Here is a 24,042-nt window from a genome sequence, read left to right as displayed (position 1 = left end):
TCGTACACCCCTAGCAGGTCTGGGCCGATCAAGTCCCACAGAGCCGAATACAACTCCGCCGGCAAGCCGTCGCTTCCGGGAGTTTTACTCTTCTCGAAGGACTCGAGGGCCTTAGTCAGTTCGTCAGGAGTTAGCGGTTTGTCTAGGCTCTCCCGCGTACTGTGGTCTAAGACCTCCGTGATAGAGGACAGGAAGGACTGGGAGGCCGTGCTGTCCGTGGGCTTCACGTCATACAGTCCGGCATAAAAGGATTTGCTGATCCTCAGAATGTCGGACCGTGATGACTTTACTGAGCCGTCTTCTTCCTTCAGGCTGCTGATCACAGAGCGCTCTCTGTGTACCTTTTGGAAGAAGAAACGTGAGCACGTCTCATCCTGCTCCACGGAGCGGACTCTGGAACGGAAGATGATCTTGGAGGCCTCCGAGGCAAAGTGCGAGGCTTGCTGGCCCTTCACCTCTTGGAGCTCCTCCTTGACATCGACCCCCATCGACTGCAGCCGGAGCAGATTCTGCATCTTTTCCTGGAGTCGGGACATTTCCCTCTGTTCCTTTCTAGCTTTCTGGGTGCCTTTGCGGATGAAAAACCTCTTGATGCTTCCCTTGATCACTTCCCACCAGTGTGTCAGGGACTCAAAGAGGGGTTTCACGGTTCTCCAACCTTTGTAATCCCTCTTGAGCTCCTCAATGTTCTCTGGGGTCAGCAGTTGCACATTTAGCTTCCATGCCCCCCTGCCCACCCTCAGGTCTTCCTCCAAGTGGCAGTCCGCCAGTAGGAGGCAGTGGTCAGAGAAGAACACCGGCTTGACCTCGGTGGATCTGACTGTGAATGCACGGGACACAAACAGGAAGTCTATCCTGGAACGAATGGACCCGTCTGGCCGCGACCAGGTGTATCTACGCTGCGCTCCGTCTGCAGGGTTGCTGAAGACGTCGTGCAGCTTGGCATCCTTAACTGTTTCCATCAGGGATCTGGACGTAGCGTCCAATCTGCTTCCGGCCCTGCCGGATCGTCCAGCCGCATCGATGATGCAGTTGAAGTCCCCGCCCAGAATGACCGGCCTGGAGGTCGCCAGCAGCAGTGGGAGCTGCTGAAAAACCTCCAGCCACTCAGCCCCTTGTGCCGGGCCGTACACGTTAATTAACCGGAGTGGAGCGTTCTTGTACATTACGTCTGCTACCAGGAGTCGCCCGCCCACCACCTCCTTGACCTCGGAGACGGTGAAGTTGCCTCCCCGCAGCAGAATACCCAGGCCGGAGGAACGAGAGTCGTTTCCGCCCGACCAGATCGATGGCCCGTGGGACCACCATCGTGACCATTGCCTGTAGGAGCTGAGGTGCGGTATCGCACACTCCTGCAGAAACAACAGGTCAGCTTTGACCTTGGCTAAGTAGTCCAAGGTCGCAACACATCGCGTAGTAGATTTAATGCTACGCACATTTATGGATACAATCTTTAAACCCATTTTAAAGCATTTATTCTCCTACCAAACCCACTGTCTCTGAGAGTCCCAGACCTTTAGTCTGCTCCTTCATACCCGTAGTGAGCTCAAATTCCTTCACTTTGGATGGGCTGAGGTAGATCTCCTTGGCCTTCTCCCAGAATGCTTCAGTCACTTCTCACCAGCGCCTTCTGTTGGATGCTCTTCCTCCTATCGAGTGCAAGAGGCCTTCCCCTCGATTCCCTCCTGAGTCGCGGTGGCTGCGGTGACTTCTCCCAGAATGCTTCAATCACTTCTCACCAGCGCCCTCTGTTGGATGCTCTTCCTCCTCTTGAGTGCAAGAGTCCTTCCCCTCGATTCCCTCCTGAGTCGCGGTGGCTGCGGTGACTTCTCCCAGAATGCTTCAGGCACTTCTCACCAGCGCCCTCTGTTGGATCGATGCTGGAAATCTGAAACAAAAACAGAAAATGCTGGAAAAACTCAGCAGGTCTGACAGCATCTGTGGAGAGAGAAAAACAAAGTTAACGTTTCAAGTCCGTATGACCCTTCTTCAGAGCTGGAAAAGGGTCATATGGGCTCCAAACCTTAACTTTGTTTTTCTCTCTCCACAGATGCTGTCAGACCTGCTGAGTTTTTCCAGCATTTTCTGTTTTTATACCACAAAAAGGGATTATTTCAGGACATAGTATTGATTAGCTTACAGGGGCTGAAGGGAGTGTGGTCTGGACAATATTGGCCCACCCTCCTCCCTATTCGTGGTCTATCGGACACTGAAATCTGACTGCCATAGACAGACAGGCACTAAAGGCATGTACAGTCCAGATGATTGCACAAGCTCCAGTGGGATCAGTGCTGGAGGGCACCAATGCGTGTGACGCTAACAATTACACCAATGTCACATTCTGTGACTTTACGGACACAAAAACTTCATGAATGTTAATGTTTCTGACCTAAAAAAACGCAGCGAGTGCAATACACTGAGTGGGCTGAAGATGGTTGCGGAGATGGAGGCAGGTTTGGAGTAGGGCGTGCCAGCAATTTTGTGCAGGGGTGTAGTACGTTGGTTTTCCGACATATTTGCTACTTCCGAGCAATTTTTCTAGAGGGTCCACCTCAGTAAGGCTGGCTAACTTCCGGGAAACACGGGCCATCAATTTAACTCATTAGGCAGCCAATTGGGGGGTATTTTGCCATTCATCTGCAATTTTGACAACACGCAAAGGCCCCATACTGTGTCAAAACCTCATACAAGCAGCTGAGGCAGCTGCACAGCAGAAGGCAATTGAGTTAAGCAGCAGCCATTCAATAGTTTGTTTAAAGGGTGAAAATGCGCAAAGGAGCTCATGGATTGTCACAGATTTTTCACTAAAGAATCTGAGCTCTTTAGTGAGAGCGCTGAATTGGGCAAGGTGGGGCATTGGGGGGCGGTGTTGGGGTGGGGGCGGTGGTAGTTACTGGAGTCCTGATCAATCTTCGTCGCAATAAAATGCCAAGTAATTTCTGCATCTGAGGCTGACGTGATTGAGGCTGTGTTGGGACATGGGAGCCACGTAGTCAGAGTTGGGCTTGGATCAGTGCAGAGGAGCAGCAGCCTCAGAAACACAGGCAATCTCAGCAATGCTGAGCAAAGGACAGGAGGGGCAAGAAGATGATACCCGCAACACAGGTTGTACCACCAAATGTTCAGCTTCACGAACGTGTCTGTGTAGTAAAGCTGCCGAAGGCCTCCCCTGTCAAGGCAGGTGATGGCTGATCAGTGCACATGCACAGAGAACAACCTTAGGCCTCAAGGCACCAGTAGCTGTCAAGGTGACAGTGGCCTTGAGCTTTCTGGCATCTGGCTCGTTTCAGGGTCAGCAGCAGGACCTCCGTAGGATCTCACAATCGGAGCCCAAAGGAGCATAACGCAGGTGACAGGTACACTTTGGACAGAATTTTCCCGTTGGCGTCGGGCCCCACACACCGCTGTGTAAAATGACGCGCGGTGACGTCGGGTGAGCGTTCCGATGTCATCGCAATATTTTGCTGGGCGGGCACACAATGATGTCCGACGCGCGCTCACCATTAATTAACAGGCCACTTAAGGCCCTTGACTCACCAATCGATGCCGATTTCTTCAGGTCGTCGCACGGGCACAACGAGCAGGCAGTTAGGAGAAATTTGTATTAACTTCATCCACGGGCGGGATAAGAGGGCTCACTGGGATCGTGAATGTGGACAGTCAAGTATATATTTCTGAAACTTGCCTGTGTGATCTGCACAATGGGCTGGCGGGTAGAATACGTTTGTATAAACCCCATCCATGGGCAGGATAAGAGGGCTCAGTGGGATCGCGAGTGTGCTCTGTCAAATATTGATGTTCCAAAGTTACTGATATTTGCCTGTGTGATCTGCAATACTTCAAAACGCATAGCAGCTGCTTTTTCTGGACTCTTAACCTTCAGGTCAGCACTCTGCAGTGAGGAATCTTTTCTGGGCCTGCAGGTTTCAGGAAGCCTTCCCTTAGCCTAGGAATGGGAGCTGAACTGTCCACTGGAGGCAGCTCCTCTGAGGAGGAAGGGAGCGCTAGAAGTGGGAGGAGGCCAGGAGTGCACATTCAGCCCCCAGGGGAGCCACCTTTGGGAGGTCAGGCACAGGCACAAGGGGTCCAGGGCCAAGAGGTAGTCCAAGGTGGAAGGGGCCGCAGAAGACGCCACTATCCTGCTGCCAGGGTTTACAGGCGGCGAAGCAGCTACCTCAATATGTCAGAGCTGCAGTGCCAAAGGAGGCTCCGTCTCTCAAGGGAGACAGTCAACTATATCTGTCAGATGATGGGGCCTGAGATCTCCACTAACTGTGTGGGTGGATGCCCCATGCCAGTGGCTCTAAAGGTCACAGCTGCCTTCAACTTCTATGCCTCTGGCTCCTTCCAGAGGTGGGTGGGTGATCTTTGTGGTGTCGCCCAATCAGCTGTGCACACTTGTGTCAAGCTGGTGACAGACATTCTGTTCAGACGGGCATTGACCTTCATCCACTACCATTGGGACCAGGCCAGCCAGACACAGCGAGCCAGAGGCTTTGCGGCGATTGCTGGCTTCCCCCGCGTCCAGGGTGCTATAGACTACACACATGTGGCCATCAAGGTGCCAACAGGTGAGCCCGATGCCTTCATCAACAGGAAGGGGTTCCACTCTATGAACGTGCAGATAGTGTGTGATCACAGGATACAGGTTCTACAAGTCTGTGCAAGGTAACCAGGCAGCTCCCACGACACCTACATCCTCCAACACTCCCAGGTGCTGGTGCTTTTCAGTGCGCCAGCCCGGCTGGATGGATGGCTGCTAGGTGACAAGGGCTATCCCCTCAGAAAGTGGCTCATGATGTCTCTCCACCATCCAAGAGCATAAGCTGAGCAGCGGTACAATAGGAGCCACGGCGCCACAAGGGCTATGGTGGGGAGAACCATCGGTCTTCTCAAGGTGTGCTTCCGATGCCTGGACTGCTCAGGGGTCACACTCCAGTACCCCCCAGATCATGTCTCGGTGCTAGTGCTCTCCACAATCTTGCGCTGGAAAGGAGGGACACAGTGGAGGATGAAGACGTCGACACAGTGGCTGCGGCTGCACACGATGAGTCCAGCAGTGAGTCTGAGGATGAGCACGCACAGGGAAATGCTGAGGGGGTAGACGCAGAGAGGCAGGGACACCCGGGAGGCTTTAATCCAACGAACCTTCAGCTAGCACACCACAAACAGACCACCAGAACAAGCCTGGGCTGTAGGCTCCATACTCGATACGTAAGTGCCAAATCTTCCAGGTTAGGGACAGTAACTAAAGGTCTTGTTAATAAAGCTGAATGTCCCACAAAGCACTTCTAACATTTTTGGAAACCATACACATGCAGAAGAAAAGAGACACCCTCAGCCATGGTGACATATCTGATTTAATATGTCAAGCAAACCAACTTATTCCAAAATAAAGACGAGTGTAACAAATCAAAACAAATCATAAGGACCTCATCTCAGGCCAGCACAAAAGCAGCAGTGATTAAACCCGTGGTGTGCCTAAGGTGTCTTATGTTTTAGTTTCCAGGTGCTATGTCTTGGTGCTGCCCCCTCATTGGCACTGGCATCTGAGCCAGCCTGCTGACTCTGCTGTCCTGTTGGCCTTGATGACCTTGGCAGACGTCCTCTGGCCCGTGGAGCCAGTGCTGGCCCTGCCTGGGAAGGAGCTGCCAGTTCCACAGCTGGCATCTCCCCAGTCGTCGCAGCCTCACCGGATGCTATGGTCACTGGGAGAGGGGTGGGGGAGCTGCCGCCCTCATCTGGAGCGCCCTGCGAGGTGCCCGCAGAGACGACAGGCAGCTGCTGCGCTGACATGAGGTTGCCTCAGACCTCCCTGCTCACTATGGATGGATGGGCACCGAGCTGGGAAAGTTGATGCCCAAACCATCTCCCACACTGGCACTGACCCGCTGAGGTCAATACCGATGTGAGGGCTTGCTGGCCAGAGCGCATCCCCAGGAAGCCCTGATTAGTCTCCTGGAGTAGCCTCTCCACAAGAGTTGCCACTCCCTCCATGGAGGACGCATGGCGCTCGGACATGTGGCTCATTGTCTCGGCGATCGTCCGCGTAGACTCCTCCACCACAGAGACCAAGCCAAGCATAGCCTCATGTATCTCCCCAGATGCTCCCGCACACCTGTCCGCATTTCCTGCACCTGCTGCATTGTGGATGACTCCAGAGGCACATCATCAGACACCAATTGAGCATGTGCCTGGTCCCCTGCAGCCCTCCGACTGCTAGCGCCTTGAGCACTCACTGTCTCTGCCAGCTCCTCCAGCGAGAAGTGCCCTCACCACTGTGCATTGGGACACTAGCCGATGTTCGAATTCCCACCGAGGTGCTAATTACGCTGGTGCCTGCCTCGCAGAAATGGTGTGACGCTGGTGAGACTTCAGGCCCCTCAGGTGTGAGAGGGGATCTCTGCTGCTCCTCCTCCTGGCCCTGCTCCGATGGTGCTGAAAGGAACAACAAGGACAGTGAATCAGTTAGCGTGGAGACAATGTCAAAGTCCATCCCTGTTCCCCGGATCATTATGCACTCATCCTTCCATAACCAATGGTCAAGCCATGTTGCAAAATTAAATCAATTAACATTCAGCACTGCCATGGCTGTTGGGAGAAGAATGCTGACCTCACTGTTGGGCATAAATACCTGGCCGTGGCACCCCAGCCTCACCGACACCAGTGGACCTGGGTGCATGGCGCCTCTCCAGATCCAGGGCCTGCTGCTCGAAATGGCTTAGAATGGTGATCTGCGCCTGGCCGCCGCCAGTCCTCACACGCTCTGCCGTGTTATGAGCATTCTTCTCCTGAAAATGAGAGACGAGCATCGATTAGTAAAAATTGCACATGAACTCTCTTCGTGCACGGCCCACCCCAACTAGAGCGGGATATATCGGGGCTCCAGTACCTCCTCACCCTGCTGCTGCCAAACACACACACAAAGATGTTAGGCTTGCTCCCAACCCCCTTGGCCAAATGCTGCTACATCACATTAGGCACCACACGGTATATCTTTCCATAGCAAGGAGGTGCAAGCACGTGGAGCGCAGAGGGCAGCTGATGGTTCGTTGCCACGCCACCTTGAAGCTCCCCTCCCAGCATCTCATCACTCTGACTTGGATATGTCCTGCAATTCTAACACAGCGTCTAGGTGCAGCTCCTCCAGGTTGCCCCCAAACCAGTCATGTGGGACTCAGTTTAACACATGCTGCGGGGACAAAACACATCTTCTCATCACCCTCTCAGGCTGACCTCAGCATGGGCAATATCTGCTGGCCCACCCAGCAAAGGACAAATGCTATCAATGATTCAATGCAGTCACTACACTCCGACTTTGGGGGTGGGGGGGGGCAGCCTGAAAGAGTGCAACAACTTGTTGAAGCGCTTGCGACACTGGATCCAGGTGCACCACACCACATCATGGGAACTCACCACCTCCGCCCATGCATGTTTCGTCATGTGGGGGGGCCTCCTCCTCCCATCCTGGGGAACCAGCCGTGTTGCCACCGCTTTGAGGAGGGCAGCAAAGCAATCATCCGAAAAATGAGGGGCACACTGGCCCCCCTCCCTACCCTCTGGCCTGGCCTGTCCTGCTGCCCTACCCACCAGCCTGGCCTGTTCCACCGGCCTACCCTCTGGACTGGTCTACTCACCAGAAGCCCTCTGGTGAGCCCTTCCACTTGCCATTGTGAGCAGCCTTGCAAAGGCTGTCAGCACTTCAGATAAACAGGCCAATGAGCCACCGTTGGACCTGGCGGACAATGCACTCCCGCCGCCACCCACCCACTCTCGCTATCCTCGGTAGTCGCGCATTATACTGGCCGGGCCTGAATTGGCCCGCCTGCGTAAAATTACGGTGCGGACCCGCCCGCCCACGCCTGCTCACGCTCCACCCCCCTGCCAACCAGAAAATTCAGTGCTTTTTGTGAAGGAGTTGCCACGGACTTCATCGTATTTGGCACAGCCACAGCCAGTCAGGCACAGAAGGCCTGAGGATTTGCCTCCATGGTAATATGTTGGGCATGATTGACTGCACCCATGTGCCGAATGTGATGTAGGCAGCATGTAGCCAAGGGGGTGGGTGGGGGGTGGGAGCAAGCCTAACATCTTTGTGTGTGTGTTTGGCAGCAGCAGGGTGAGGAGGCACTGGAGCCCCGATATGTTTTTACTATATCTAACTTAAAGTAAGGGGTTTTATTATCAACGAGAGGCATGGCAGGGCAGCTCAGTCCCGTGTTATGTACTGCCTGCAACATGTGGGAAGTCCTAGACGCTCCTTGCGGTCTGACTGACCACGTGTGCAGGAAGTGCCACCAGCTGCAGCTACTTGAGCTCCGAGTTTCGGAGCTTGAGCAGCAGCTGGAGGCACTGAGGTGCATCCGTGAGGCTGAGAGTTTCGTGGATAGCAAGTTTTAGACATGGTCACCCCACAGCTTACAGGAAGTGCAGACAGAGAGGGAATGGGTGACCATCAGTCAGAAGAAAGGTGTCAGGCAGGTAGCCAGGAAATCCCCAGGGTGCATCTCGCTTGAGAACCATTTTTCTGTGTTGGAAAACGGTGAGAGTTCCTCTGGGGAGCGCAGCCATGCTCATGGCACTATGAGTGGCTCAGCTGCACGGAGGGGAGGAAAAAGAGGGGAAGAGCAACAGTGGTAGGAGACTCGCTAGTAAGGGGAACAAACAGGCATTTCTGCAGCCGTAGACGTGACTCCAGGATGATATGTTGCCTCCCTGGTGCCAGGGTCAAAGAAGTCACTGAACAGCTGCAGGGCATTCTAAAGGGGGAGGGAAAACAGGCAGAGATCGTGGTACATGTTGGTACCAACAACATAGGTAGAAAGTGGATTGAGGGGTCCTGCAAGCAGAATTTAGGGAGCTAGGAAACAGATTAAAAAACAGGACCTCAAAGGTAGTAATCTCTAGATTACTACCAGTGCCACGCGCTAGTGAGTATAGAAACAGAAGGTTAGTCCAGATGAATGTGCGGCTGGAGAGATGGTGCAGGAGGGAGGGCTTTAGATTTCTGGGACATTGGGACCGTTTCTGGGGGCGGTGGGACCTGTACAAGCCAGGCAGGTTGCACTGGAACCAGAAATGGGACCAACATCCTTGTGGGGGGGGTTTGCTAGTGTTGTTGGGGAGGGTTTAAACTAACTTGGCAGGGGGATGGGATCCTGAGAGGAGGTTCAGCAGGAGGAGATGCACAGCCAAAATTAGAGGAGAGAGCAAGTGAGTCTGGAAGGCATAGAAATTATAGGCCAGTTAAGGCACAAGGGAGTTTGGCAAGGTTGGATGGTATTTATTTTAATGCAAGGGGTCTGACGAATAAGGCAGATGAGTTGAGAGCACAAATTAACACATGGAAGTATGATGTCATTGCTGTCACAGAGACATGGTTGAGAAAGGGGCAGGATTGGCAGCCCAATATTCCAGGATATAGGGTCTTCAGGCGAGACAGAGAAGAAGGTAAAAGAGGGGCTATTGCAATATTGATCAAGGAATCAATTACCGCAGTAAGGGGGGATGGCATCTGAGAAGGCTTCTCAAATGAAGCTATATGGGTAGAATTTAAAAACAAAAAAGGAACAATCACATTGCTGGGAATGTACCAGAGGCCCCCAAACAGTCAGACAGAAATAGAAGAGCAGATATGTAGGCAAATTTCAGAGAAGTGCAAAAACAATAAGGTAGTAATAGTGGGGGATTTCAACTTCCCCAACATTAACTGGGTTAGTCATAGCATGATAGGTTTAGAGGGAGCTGAATTCTTAAAATGCATCTAGGAGAGCTTTTTAAGCCAGTATGTAGAAGGTCCTACAAGACAGGGGGTGGTCCTGGACTTAATTTTAGGGAATGAATTCAGGCAAGTGGTAGAGGTATCAGTGGGGGAGCATTTTGCAGATAGTGATCATAACTCAATTAGATTCAAGGTTGTTATGGAAAGGGACAAGGATGGGCCAGAAATCAGAGTTCTAAATTGGGGGAAGGACAATTTTAATAAGATCAGATATGATTTGGCCAGAGTGGACTGGGAGTAGCTACTTTTAGGTAAATCTGCATCAGAGCAGTGGGATTCATTCAAGAAGGAAATAGAGAGTACAGGGCCAAAATATTCCAGTAACGACAAAGGGTGGGGCCAACAAATTCAGGGAACCCTGGATGTCAAGGGATATATAAGATTGGATATAGAGAAAAAGGGAGGTTTATGGCAGATACCGAGGGCTCAAAATAGCGGAAGCCTGAGAGGAGTATAAAATGTGTAGGGAGAACTTAAAAAGGAAATTAGTAGAGCAAAAAGGGGGCATGAAAAAAACATTGGTAGGTAAAATAAAGGAAAATCCAAAGTTATTTTACAAGTACATTAAGAGTAAGAGGATAGCTAGGGAAAGAGTAGGGCCCATTAAGGACCATAGTGGTAATTTGTGTGGAACCAGAAGATGTAGATAGGGTTCTAAATGAATACTTTGTGTCAGTGCTCACAAGCAAAAGGGACGATGTGGGTATGGAAATCAGGCAGAAGGACTGTGATATAATTAAAGAAATTAGCATAGAAAGGGAGGAGGTTCTAAGTAGTCTGGCAGGCTTAAAAGTAGATAAATCTCCAGGCCCGGATGAAATGTATCCCAGGCTGTTGAGTGAGGCAAGGGAGGAGATAGCAGGGGTGCTGGCAATAATTTTCAATATCTCTCCGGCCACTGGAGAGGTGCCAGAGGACTGGAGAGCAGCCAATGAGGTACCGTTATTGAAGAAGGGAGGAAGGGATAAACCAGGGAACTACAGGCCAGTCAGTCTAACCTCAGTGGTGGGGGAACGATTGGAAGCAATTTTGAGGGACAGAATTAATCTACACTTGGAGAGGTAGGGATTAATCAAGGACAATCAGCATGGTTTTTTTAAGAGGAGGTCATGTCTGACCAATTTGATTGAATTTTTCGAAGAGGTGACCAGGTGTGTAGATGAGGGCAATGCATTTGACGTAGCCTACTTGGAGTTCAGCAAGGATTTTGATAAGGTCCCGCATGGGAGACTGATAATGAAGGCAAGAGCCCATGGGATCCAAGGCAATTTGGCAAATTGGATCCAGAATTGGCTGAGTGGCAAGAAGCAGAGGGTGATGGTCGAAGGGTGTTTTTGTGACCGGATGCTTGTGTCCAGTGGGGTTCCACACGGATCGGTGTTGGGTCCCTTGATGTTTGTGGTATGTATAAGTGATTTAGACATGAATGTTGGAGGGTTGATCTGCAAGTTCGCGGATGACACGAAAATTGGTGGAGTGGTAAATGGTGAGGAGGACAGCCTTAGATTACAGGAGGATATACACAGGCTGGTCAGATGGGCTGATCAGTGGCAAATGGAATTTAATCCGGATAAGTGTGAGGTGATGCACTTGAGCAGGACAAACAAGGCACGGGAATACACGATGAATGGTAGGATCCTGGGAAGTACCAAGGATCAGAGGGACCTTGGTGTGCATGTCCACCGGTCCCTTAAGGTAGCGGGACAGTTAGATAAGGTGGTTAAGAAGTTATATGGGATACTTGCCTTTATTAGCTGAGGCATAGAATATAAGAGCAGGGAGGTTATGCTGGAACTGTATAAAACGCTGGTTAGGCCACAGCTAGAGTTTGCATGCAGTTCTGGAATCCGCATTATAGGAAGGATGTGATTGCACTAGAGAGAGTGCAGAGGAGATTTACCAGGATGTTTCCTGGGCTGGAGAGTTTTAGTTATGAAGAGAGATTGGATAGACTGGGGTTATTTTCCCTGGAGCAGAGGAGATTGAGGGGGGACATGATTGAGGTGTATAAAATTGAGGGGCATAGATAAGGTAGACAGGAAGGAACGTTTCCCCTTGGTGGAAGGATCAATAACCAGGGGGCATAGATTTAAGGTAAGGGGCAGGAGGTTTAGAGGGGATGTGAGGAAGAATTTTTTCACCCGGAGGGTAATGGGAATCTGGAACTCACTGCCTGAAAGGGTGGTAAAGGCAGAAACCCTCATAGTATTGAAGAAGTATTTGGATGTGCACTTGCAATGGCATACAAGGCTATGGGCCTAGTGCTGGAAAATGGGATTAGAATAGTTAGGTCTGGCGTAGCATCCTCAATAGAATAGTTTGTCCAGTGCAGACTCAATGGGCCAAAGGGCCTTTTTCTGTGCTGTAGACCTCTATGACTCTATATGGTGGTATCAGCAGCTTGAAAAACTTATAGATGAATGGGAACAGTGATTCAGACTTCCATGTGGCCTAGGGGGCTTCAGGATAAGTACTTAAGTGGCCCAAATAGACAGAAAGATTGGGTGCATATGCTGCAACTCAGGGCTTTGTCATTCAGGATAGGTTAGCCTCAACAACATTAAACACAGTTCAAAGAGAGACCTTGGCTATTCCCAATTTTTTGCAATTCTTCAATTAGCATAACTTAAAAGAACTGAACTTACAATTAGTTCAATTTTCACTGCTGCTCATTTCAGAATGTATCTGATGCACATGACTGATGATAAACAGAGGAACTGAGAAAATAAATTGTTAGATTGTGCCCTGTTTGAAGTTGTAACTGTGGTATAGCACAGATGGCATGACAGGAAGAATTTCTTCAGGGTGTGTGTGTGATCATGTCAGCTCACTAGGATTTATGAATTCTTCATGTTCAGAAGACATATGCTCTATATAGGACAAAAAGTTGAATTATGAAACAAAAAATAAACAGCTATTAGTAAATTGTTGCAGCTTCTTAGTTTAGATTTTTTTTGGCCCGGTCAGAGTAAGGGTTGGCTATCTGGTGAGTAATGGAACATTCTCCTCCCTTTTCCCAGTTTCTTTAAATTAGATTACAGCTATTAAATTAATAAAATTAACTTCTTCAGAAAGGTGACAATTTCATGTTCAGGAGAATTTAGCCCAAATGGAATTTCCATTTATTATTGAAATGAAATGCAGCTGTTCACCACATTATCAAACAATTTGTCAATCTCCACTTCACTTGTGGAGTGTTTCAAGTATAAGGGCAGTAATCTTCTTTAGTGTGTCTGAGAGAGAAGGTCTCTTAATGGAACACGTGCGCGTTGACATTGGCTGTTCGTTTGGGTGATGTTCCTTGTCTGGAGAGTGTTGTTCCCGTGGCACATGTTGCTTTGGTGACTGTTGTTGTTCCACTGCCGTTGTTGGGGACTCGTGGGCTTCTGGGATTGATGGTAATTCTGTACTCAGTACAGCTGGTGAGATCCTTTCTTTCTGACCGCCCAATTGCTGTGAAGGAGCAGTTTCACTAGTTGTTTGGATATGGCTGCAGTTGTGCCGCATTTCCACTGCATACGATCAAGATGACAATTTCTCTATACATATGCCAAATTTCCACATGGGCTGATTCCTGTTGAGAGCGTTGAAGGTTTGCACCCTGATTAGTTCTCAAAGGCTCAGCTCTGGCAATGGTTTGGCAGTCTTGTCAAACTGAAATTTGGCTGTCATTTCATCTTGATTTTTTCACTCCGCTTGTTACTACTTTTGGTTTCAGTGGCTTTTTTGCTATTAGAAGAGTAGTTTGCATGCAAAATGACATCAGTCTCTGGACGGGGCTACTTTCCATGCATTCAGCCGGTGTGTTTCTCTACTCAAGGGTTGCCTCTTACACTTCAGTGCTGGATTTGTTCAATTTCTTGACAAGCCCTTTAGTGATTTTTATTTAACTTGGTACTCATTATAAGCACCACACTGGCCCATGTGGTCTTTAATTTCATTGCTCAGGTTTGGCCAGTAGAGCACTTCTCTTGCCTACCTCAGAGTTGATTCAATTCCTTGATGGCTTGCATGGAAGCATCTCTCCTCTCATTTCTTTAGGGATGATGACTCTATTTCCTTTGTACGAGGTGCCATATTGGGCTGTCAAAACATCTTGGTGTGCCCAATATGGTCTTGTGACCATAGGTGTGTCCTTGATGCTCTCAGGCCATCCTTTCATCACCACTTCCTGTAGCAATTGTAAAGTTGCATCTTGTTGGGTAGTTCACTTGATTTAAGAAGGCACTTGTCTGTCAGGTTCAATGTCTCTACTGGGTTGATGGCTTCCAGATCATGTCTAGCTGCTGCTACACATTGAATCTGGAAGATGTCGCATTCTGGCGTAGCATCCTCAATTTTCTTCATGGGGAGCGCTGCTCTTGACAGCATGTCTGCAATGCACATCTGTTTTCCTTGTTTGTATGTCATGTCCAGGTGATATCTTTGTATGCGAAGTAACATTCTTTGCAGTTGCTTTGGAGTAGCGGCTTGCGAAAAATGCTTTGAAGTGGTTTGTGTTACTTTGTCTCTCCCAAGCAGGTATTGATGAAAATGCTCACAGGCAAAAGCAATATCAAGGCACTGTTTCTCAATCCGAGCATAGCGTTGTGCCATTTGCGTAAGTGCCCTGGATGCAAATGCGACTGGTTGTCCTCATTGCATCAGAGTTGCTCCCAGACCCGCCTTGCTGGTGTCACCCTGCAAGGTGACTTCATCATTGACATCATAGCACTTCAACACTGGCATTGTTTCATTCGTTGCTTGATTTTAGTGAATGTGCTTCTTGCTCTGTGCACCAATACCGCAGCACCTTCTTGGCAGTGAGCTCGCGTAATGGTTCACGCTCTGCGGACAAATTAGGCAAAAATTTTGTGAAATAGTTCACGGATCCAACAAATTGTTGCACTGCTTTCACGTCTGTTGGTCACTGCATCACTGCTACAGCTCTCACCTGGTCAGGATCCAGGCAAAGATCATTCGCCATCAATATATGACCTATGTACTTGACTTCAGGCATCTTCAGTTGCAATTTTTTCTTGTTCAGCTTCAGATTCATCTGGCTAGCTCTCTCTAGCAGTTGTGTTAAATTCTGATCATGGTCAGCTATAGCTTCTCCCCTTGTGTCTCCATATCCATAGACTAGTGGATCATCCCCTCTTGCTTCCACTCTGGGAAGATCACTGACAATCTCATGCTGTCTGCGTTGATTCTCTTCTGGAGCTGTGGAAATGTCAAACAGCATGAGCAATCACCTGTATTTCCTGAGCAGCTTCCAGAATGTAGTTAGAAAGCTGCTGCTTTCATCCAGCTTCACCTGCCAGTAACCATCTTTCGCATCTAGCGTAGTGAATATCTTTGTTTTGGCAAGTTTTGGCAAAATTCTTTTGATGATTGGCGTGGGTAGTGAGATCGCTTCAGCACTTTCTTTCACTCCTTTGGGTCTAAGCATACTCACAGCTTTCCAGGTTGTTTCACTGCTCCCATGCTGCTAATCCAGTCTGTAGGAGGTGTCACTTTCTTGATTACTCCCCTCTTTTCCAGCTCTTCAGGACTTGAGGGCAGCTGGAACTCTTCTCAGCAGATGCTGAATTGTTCTTACACTCTCATCTACTTCGAGGTGTTATTCACTAGGTAGACATCCCAATGCTGTAAACACATCTTTGTACTCCTCTAGGGTCTGTTCTGTCATCAATGGTTTTGTGTGTTGACACTTTGTGAATCTCTGGCACATTCAGGGTTACCAGTCCAAGCTTCAGACTTGCTTCAGCTGAAAAGAGTGGCCGTTGTGTCCCATCTATGATCTAGAGCTCGAGATCTTCCTTCTTGCCTTGCATTGGGCTGTCAGACTCATTTGACCTCTCGGTATGAGTATCGTGCCATCATATAGCCTCTATCTTACTTTCGAGGGCTTAATTTTCGGATCACCATGTTGAGTCACTTCGTACAGGTCTGTGAAGGTCATTATGTTGCATGGCACACAGGTGTCTATCTGACTTTTCTAATTCGCTTGACACTCTCCTAGGGTCATCATTGTAACAGTTACAAACCATTTGTCGCCTATAGACTTAACAGAACCAACCTGTTGTATTGTATATAGTCGTTCATCAGACTCACCTGCAGATATCTCTGAAGTGGCCATCTGTAGCAGTTTGTTTTGCTTTTTTCTGGCCAAGCACTTGTGGGCAAAATGATTTTGCTTCTTGCAGTTAAAACATTGCTTTCCTCATGCTGGGCAATTCTTCTTCCTCTGTGCATGCTGTCTTCTGCAGTATTTGCATCCTGCCCTTTGTCTGTAAGTGCTTCTGGACTGTCTCTCCGCATAATATTTCTCCTGGCCTGCTCTGCCATACATATGCTCCAGCTGACGCACATACGTACATATGAATTAGAAGTAAGAGTAGGCCACTCAGCCCCTCAAGCCAGCGCCTCCATTCAATAAGACCATGACTGATATGAAACTAAACTCAACCCCACATTCCTGCCTACCCCCGATAACCTTTCACCCCCTTGTTAATTGCGAATCTATCTGGCTCTGCCCTAAAAATGCTTCCACCGCCTTTTAAGGGAGAGAGTTCCAAAGACTCACTACCCTCTGAGGAAAAATTTCTCCTCACCTCTGTCTTAAGTGAGCGAACCCTTATTTTTAAACAGTGGCCCCTAGTTCCAGATTCTCCCACAAGAGGAAACATCCTCTCCATATCCACCCTGCCAAGGCCCCTCAGGATCTCAAAGGTTTCAATTAAGTTGCCTCTTACTCTTCTAAATTCCAGTGGATACAAGCCTAACCTGTCCAGACTTTCCTCATAAGTGTAGTAATTACGGTTTTATTTAGTGTAAATATTACCCAGTGTAAATATTATGTTGTCTTGAAAAATATGTACTTGTAAATATAACATGTATAGCCAGATTAAAGGGGGAGGAATGTAGTAATTATGGTTTTATTTTGTGTGCGATGTACCTTTAAGAATAATACTTGTTAAGGAAGATCACATGATCTGTAGTAGCCAACAGGAGAGTAGTGAGGGCTACCTCAGCAGTCAGTGTAGAGATAGAGTTGGAGTTGAAAGCACACGTGTAGTTGCTGCTGAATACATTGTAAATAAACTTAATGTTTCCGCCCAAGGAGCGCCTGCAGATCAACTCTATCATTAACAGCACAACTCAGCTACCCTACAACCAACTGACGACGAGGATAAAACAGGATTGAACAGAAGAAATCAAGTTAAAAAGAAATTGGCATTGTACCTTGCTCAGTGATTGTAAGTAGCAAGCTCTCTCAGAATTGAAGAAGTTATCCCCTCTCAAAATGCTACAATTTGGGAGAATTGATCCTTTTGAACCTGCCACAGACAATTGGTCTCGATACATAGAATGCCTCACATTCTTTATTCAAGCGAGCGAGATTACGGGGGAAGAGAAGAGGCAAGCGATCCTCTTGAGTACTTGTGGAAGCAGAACCTATGGTTTGATTTGAAGTTTGACAGCACCCAGTGCTCCAGATTTGAAGAATTTTGATGAATTGGTGGATCTCATGAAGGGTCACTTTCAACCAAAGCCCCCAGTCACGATGCAGAGGTTCAGGTTTAATTCGAGAAATAGAGCCCCGGGTGAGACAATTGCATTCTACATGGCAAATTTGAAGCAGCTAACAGAACATTGTGAGTTTGGTAAGACTCTGAACAACGTGCTCAAGGATTGTATAGTATGTGGTGTGAAAGAGGACTCTATTCAAAAAAGATTGTTGTCCGAAGTGAATCTGGATTTCAAGAAGGCACTAGAGATAATGCTGGCCATGGAGAGTGCAGTAAGAGATTCAAAAGCAATACAGGGTGCACAAAATGGTGCCATCCTCCACATCGGGCGGGAAACCTCAGCCAAAAGAGGCGTGAAAAATCGAGACTCTGCTAGCCAAAAATAAAGAAAAATAACTTGGCAGCGAAGTCAAAGAATAATTTTAATACAGGTGGAAACAATCAATCTTTTAGCAAGTGGCAGTTTAAAAAAATCGAATGCTACTATTGTCATAGAAATGGACATAGCAATGCGAGGAAAGATTCAAGCAGGCTTGTAAACAAAAGAAGAAGCCCAATAAAATCTACAATGTCGAAAATCCTGAAACAACAAATTCAGACATTTACTCGTTGTTTAATCTGAAAGTTGGAAAGACAGAACCAATATTTGTCACAGTGAAAGTAAATGACAAACCTGTTAGAATGGAAGTGGACATGGGAGCTTCCACTACAGTAAGTGGAGAACATGCCTTCGGATATTTGAATAATGGTGATCAATTAAGTTCAGAAGAAACAGCTGCCAAGCTAAAAACATACACAGGTGAAGACATTCAAGTAAAAGGAATAAGAATAACTGTCCATTATGGAAGCCAATCAACAAAGCTACCCTCGATGGTGGTAGCAGGTGAAGGGCCAAGCCTCCTGGGGCAAAATTGGTTAACAGAGATTAAGTTAGAATGGTTTGAAATTCTGCAGATGCTGTCAGTCCTGCTGAGTTTTTCCAGGTATTTTTGTTTTTGTTTTGAAATTTTCCAGTTAAGAACAAATGGGCTACCAAAGCTACTTAGCAAATACGCCACTGTTTTCAAGGATGAGCTGGGAAAATCCAGGGCCTGCAGGCCAAGATTCATGTGGATCCAGAAGCAACCCCTCACTTAATGAAGGCGAGACCAGTGCCATGTGCCCTGCGAGAAAAAGTTAACGTTGAACTGAACAGACTAGAGAAACTGAGCATTATACCACCTGTTCATTCTCAGAATGGGCAGCACCCATAGTCCCCGTCCTTAAACCCAACCAAAGTGTCCGAATTTGTGGAGACTACAAACTGACGGTTAATAAAGTAGCTCAGTTAGACAGGTACTCCATTCCAAAAATTGAAGACCTGTATGCCAAGCTGTCAGGAAGGACAACGTATTTAAAGCTTGACATGAGTCATGCTTATCAACAACTAGAGTTGGATAATGCCTCCTGGGAATTTGTCACAATTAATAGCCACAAAGGGTGGTACCAATATACACGATTGCCTTTCGGTGTCTCCTCCACATATGCCATCTCTCAGAGAACAATGGAAAGCTTACTGCAGGGTCTGCCCCACGTTGTAGTCAATTTAGACGATGCATTGATGACAGGATTCACTGAAAAAGAGCATTTGGCAAACTTAGAAGTCTTAAAACGGTTTTTGCAAAATGGAGTGCATTTAAAAAAAGAAAAGTACACATTCCAAGTGAGGGAGGTAATCTATTTGGGTCACCAGGTAGATTCACAAGCCCTCCACCCGGTTGAGGAGAAAGTGAGAGCCATAAGAGAGGCACTTGCACCAAAGAACACCTCAGAGCTTAAATCATTCCTAGGAATGATCAACTATTATGAGCAGTTCTTACCCAATTTGTCTACAGTGCTGGCCTCCCTGCATTCTCTACTCAAAAAGAACCAACGTTGGTCTTTGGAGGCACCCCAGAAAGAAGCTTTCATAATGGTGAAACAATTGTTGCACTCGTCCAATCTATTAGTGCATTATGACCAGATGGAAAGAATTGGTGCTGACATGTGACGCATCTCCCTATGGAGTTAGAGCAGTGCTCATTCATCGGATGGATGATGACACGGAACGGCCAATAGGTTATGTATCAAGAACACTCACCACAGCGGAAAAGGGATACTCACAGATAGAAAAAGGCCTGTCCATCATCCTTGGTGTCAAGAAATTTCAGCAGTACGTACGCGGCTGCCATTTTACATACGTTTCGGACCACAAACCATTGCTAGAATTATTTAGTGAGGACAAGGCTATACCACCCATAGTCTCAGCAAGAATACAACGATGGGTTTTAATTCTGGCAGCATATGAATACACTTTCGTACATAGGCCTGGCAATCAAATTGCAAACACTGATGCCCTTAGTCATTTGCCTTTACAAGAAAATGATGAGCACATCCCAGTTCCACAGGAACTTGTTTTACTGTTAAATTTCTTAGATTTCTCTCCGGTATATGCTCAACCGATCAGAGAATGGACAAATCGGGACTCAGTCCTGTCTTAAGTATGAGAACAAGTGCAACATGGTTGGCCCATAATCTGACAAAATGAAACTGTATTTCAACAGAAGACATGAAATAACCAGCCAGGGTGGCATCTTATTGTGGGGAGCACGAGTGATAGTTCCTCCAAAAGGAAGGGAGCCACTTTTAATCAAACTACACAGTGCAGTGCCCATCCAGGAATTTCCCAAATGAAGACCAAAGTACACAGCTATCAATGGTGGCCGGGAATAGATGGTGAAATAGAGAGTTTAGTAAAGCGCTTTGTGCAATGTCAGCAACAGCAAAAGCTGCCAGTGACAGCTCTGTTACACCCATAGGAGTGGCTAGGTAGACCCTGGGTACGGCTACACATCGACTACGTTGGACCTGTCCTGGGAACAATGTTTCTGCTCATTGTTGATGCCCATTCAAAATGGTTGGATGTATATGAGGTGAAGTCACCAATGTCGGCTGCTACAATTAAGAAACTACGTCAGGGTTTTGCCATTCACGGACTGCCAGAAGTAGTTGTTTCAGATAACATCACAGCATTTACGAATGCTGAGTTTCAATGGTTTATCAGTCTCAATGGTATCGCTCATGTGAAAACTGTACCGTACCACCCTTCCTCAAACAGACTGGCCAAAAGGGCAGTTCAAACATTCAAGGCAGGCATGAGAAGGATAACTAGTGATTCCTTGGCAACCAAACTAGCATGCTTACTTTTTCATTACAGGACTCTTGAAGACTCTTGGTGACTCATTCGCCAACTCTCGGAGTGAACTCCCACTCTCTATCTCTTCGCGCTTTTAGCCCCTGCTGCTTTCGAGCCAGGGAAAGAGAGAGAGAGAGACAGAGCAGAAGTTCACTCCGAGAGTCAGTGAAAACAGCGGGGGATAAAAGGGCAGAGAGGGAGAGAGGTAGTTCATGCTGAGAGTCGGCAAGAATAGCAGGGGCTGAAAGCACAGAGAGAGGGAGAGGAGGAGAGGTGTGAGGAGAGTGTGAGAGGAGGACGCTGGGACAGGCAGTCTGCAGCACCTAGAGGACCTAGTCTATTTAGAGGATCTAGCATCTAGTCTATCCTCAAGTAGGAGTAAGGGTAAAATAAAAGTAAGGGTCCATATTCTATTTAGTTGAGATATGTCTGGGAAGCTCAGTCCCATGATTTGCACATGCGCTATGTGGGAAATCCTAGACACTCCTGGAAGTCTTATTGACCATGTGTACAGGAGGTGCCTCCGACTGGAGCAACTCGAGCTCTGGGTTTTGGAGCTTGAGCGGCAGCTGGGGACACTATGGTGTATTCATGAGACTGAGAGGTTTGTGGATAGCACGTTTCAGGACGTGGTCACCCTGCAGCTTAAGGAAGTGCAAGCAGAGAGGGAATGGGTGACGATGAGACTGTAGAAGGGGACTAGTCAGGTAGCGAGGGAGCCCCCCGGCCCCACCCCCACCCAAGTGCATCTTGCTGGCAAACCATTTTTCAACCTTGGAAAACGATGAGAGCGACAGTTCCTCTGTGGAGGCCAACCAAAGCCAAGGCCATGGCACTGTGGGTGGTTCAGCTGCTCAGGTGGGAAGGAAGAAGTGTGGAAGGGCATTAGCGGTAGGGGATTCGTTACTGCGGGGAGTAGATGTGAATCCAGGATGGTATGTTGCCTCTCGGGTGCCAGGGTCAAGGATGTCATGGAACAGTTGCAGGGCATTCTGAAGGGGGGGGGTGAACAGCCAGAGGTTGTGGTCCATATTAGAACCAATGACACAGGAAGAAAGAGAAATGGCGTCCTGCAAGCAGACTTTAGGGAGTTAGGTAGGAAATTGAAAAATAGGACTTCAAAGGTAGTAATCTCTGAATTACTCCTGGTGCCATGCAGTAGGGACAGAAGGATACAGGAGATGAATGTGTGACTGGAGAGATGGTGCAAGGAGGGAGGGCTTTAGATTCCTGGGGCATTGGGACCATTTCTTGGGGAGGTGGGACTTGTACAAGTTGGACGGGTTACATCGGAACAGGAACGGGACCAACATCCTCGCAGGGAGGTTTGCTAATGCAGCTGGGGTGGATTTAAACTAAACTGGCAGGAGGATAGGATTCTAAAAAGTAGTTCAGAGGGGAGAGCAGCTGAGATGGGGAATTAAAAGTTAAAATGCTAGTAAATGATTCTGGAAGACAGAGGAAGCATAGGCTGGATAAGAAAGAAGTGAGTTTAGCTAGGCTAAATGGAATATATTTTAATGCAAGGAACCTGAGGAATAAGGCAGACGAACTGAGGGCACAGATAGGCACATGGGAGTATGATATCATAACTATGAACAAGACTTGGCTAAAAGGAGGGCAGGAATGGCAGCTCAACATTCCTGGTTACAGGACATTCAGAAGAGATAGAGAGGGGGATAGAAGAGGAGGGGAGTAGCAATATTGATCAAGGAATCAATTATAGCAGTGAGGAGGGATGATATCTTGGAGGGATCATCAAATGAGGCCATATGGGTAGAAGTAAAAAACACAAAAGGGGCAAACACGCTGTTGGGTGTGTACTATAGGCCCCCAAACAATCAGGAAGAGATAGAGGGTCAAATATGTAATCACATTTCAGAGAAGTGTAAGAATAATAAGGAAGTAATAGTAGGGGAATTTAACTACCCAAATATTACCTGGGATAGTTTTAGTGTGCAAGGTAGGGAGGGAGCAAAATTCTTAAGTTGCATCCAGGAGAACCTTTTTACCCAGTATGTAGAAGGCCAAACAAGCGAGGGAGCAGTTCTGGACCTAATATTCGGAAATGAGCCCAGGCAGGTGGAAGGCGTATCAGTAGGCGAGCATTTTGGAGATAGTGACCATAACTAAGTTAGATTTAGGAGAGTTATGGAAAAGGATAAGGTTGGGCCGGGAATAAAAGTTTAAACTGGGGAAAGACTAATTTTACTAAGATGAGATACGATTTGGCCCAAGTGGACTGGGAGTAGCTACTTGCAGATAAAACTGTGTCAGAGCAGTGGGAGGCATTCAAGGATGAAATAGAAAGAGTACAGGGCAAATATGTTCCCATAAGGACAAAGGAGGGGACCAAGTCTGAAGAACCCTGGATGTCAAGGGGCATAAAGGTTAGGATTAAGAAAAAAAGAGAAGCTTATGGCAGATACCGAGTGCTCAATGCTGCAAAGCCCCTAGAGGAGTATGAAAAGTGCAAGGGGGAACTTAAAAAGGAAATTAGGAAAGCTAAGAGAGTGCATGCGAAAGTATTGATGGGTAGAATAAAGAAAAACCAAAAGGGGTTTTTTAAATATATAAAGAGCAAGAGAACTAGGGAAAGAGTAGGGCCAATTAGGGACCATAGAGCTAATCTTTGTGGACCCGGAAGACATGGGTACAGTCCTCAATGAATACTTTGCGCGGTCTTCACAATGGAAAAGGACGACGCAGGTATAGATATCAGGGTGGAGGACTGTGAAATATTAGAGGAAATTGACATGGAGAGAGAGGAGGTACTTGCTCCAAAATCTCCAAACTTTTATGCTTAAAAGTGGATAAATCCATAGGCCCAGATGAGCTGTATCCCAGGCTGTTAAGGGAGGCAAGGGAAGAGATATCAGGGGCCCTGGCAGTAATTTTCAAATCCTCTCTAGCCACAGGTGAGGTGCCAGAGGACTGGAGCACTGCTAACATTGTTCCATTATTAAAAAAGTGAGGAATAGATAGACCAGGAAATTACAGACCAGTCAGTCTAACCTCAGTGATGGGAAAGTTACTAGAAAGAATTCTGAGGGACAAAATATATCTGCACTCAGAGAGACATGGATTAATCAGGGATAGTAAGCATGGATTTGTTAAGGGAAGGTTGTGTTTGGCAAATTTGATCAAATTTTTTGAGGAGGTAGCCAGGAGTGTTAAGACCATAAGACATAGGAGCAGAAATTAGGCCATTCAGCCCATTGAGTCTGCTCCGCGATTCAATCATGGCTGATAGGTTTCTCAACCCCATTCTCCCGCCTTCTCCCCGTAACCTTTGATCCCCTTACCAATCAAGAACCTATCTATCTCGGTCTTAAATACACTCAATGACTTGGCCTCCACAGCCTTCTGTGGCAATGAATTTCATAGATTCACCACTCTCTGGCTAAAGAAGTTTCTCCTCATCTCTGTTCTAAAAGGTCTTCACTTTACTCTGAGGCTGTGCCTTCGGGTCCTAGTCTCTCCTACTAATGGAAACATCTTCCCCACGTACACTCTATCCAGGCCTTTCAGTA

The sequence above is a fragment of the Cetorhinus maximus genome, chromosome 3 (genome assembly GCF_964194155.1).
Source record: "Cetorhinus maximus chromosome 3, sCetMax3.hap1.1, whole genome shotgun sequence".
NCBI classification, from domain to species: Eukaryota; Metazoa; Chordata; class Chondrichthyes; order Lamniformes; family Cetorhinidae; genus Cetorhinus; species Cetorhinus maximus.
Note: the sequence above shows the minus strand (reverse complement) of the source record.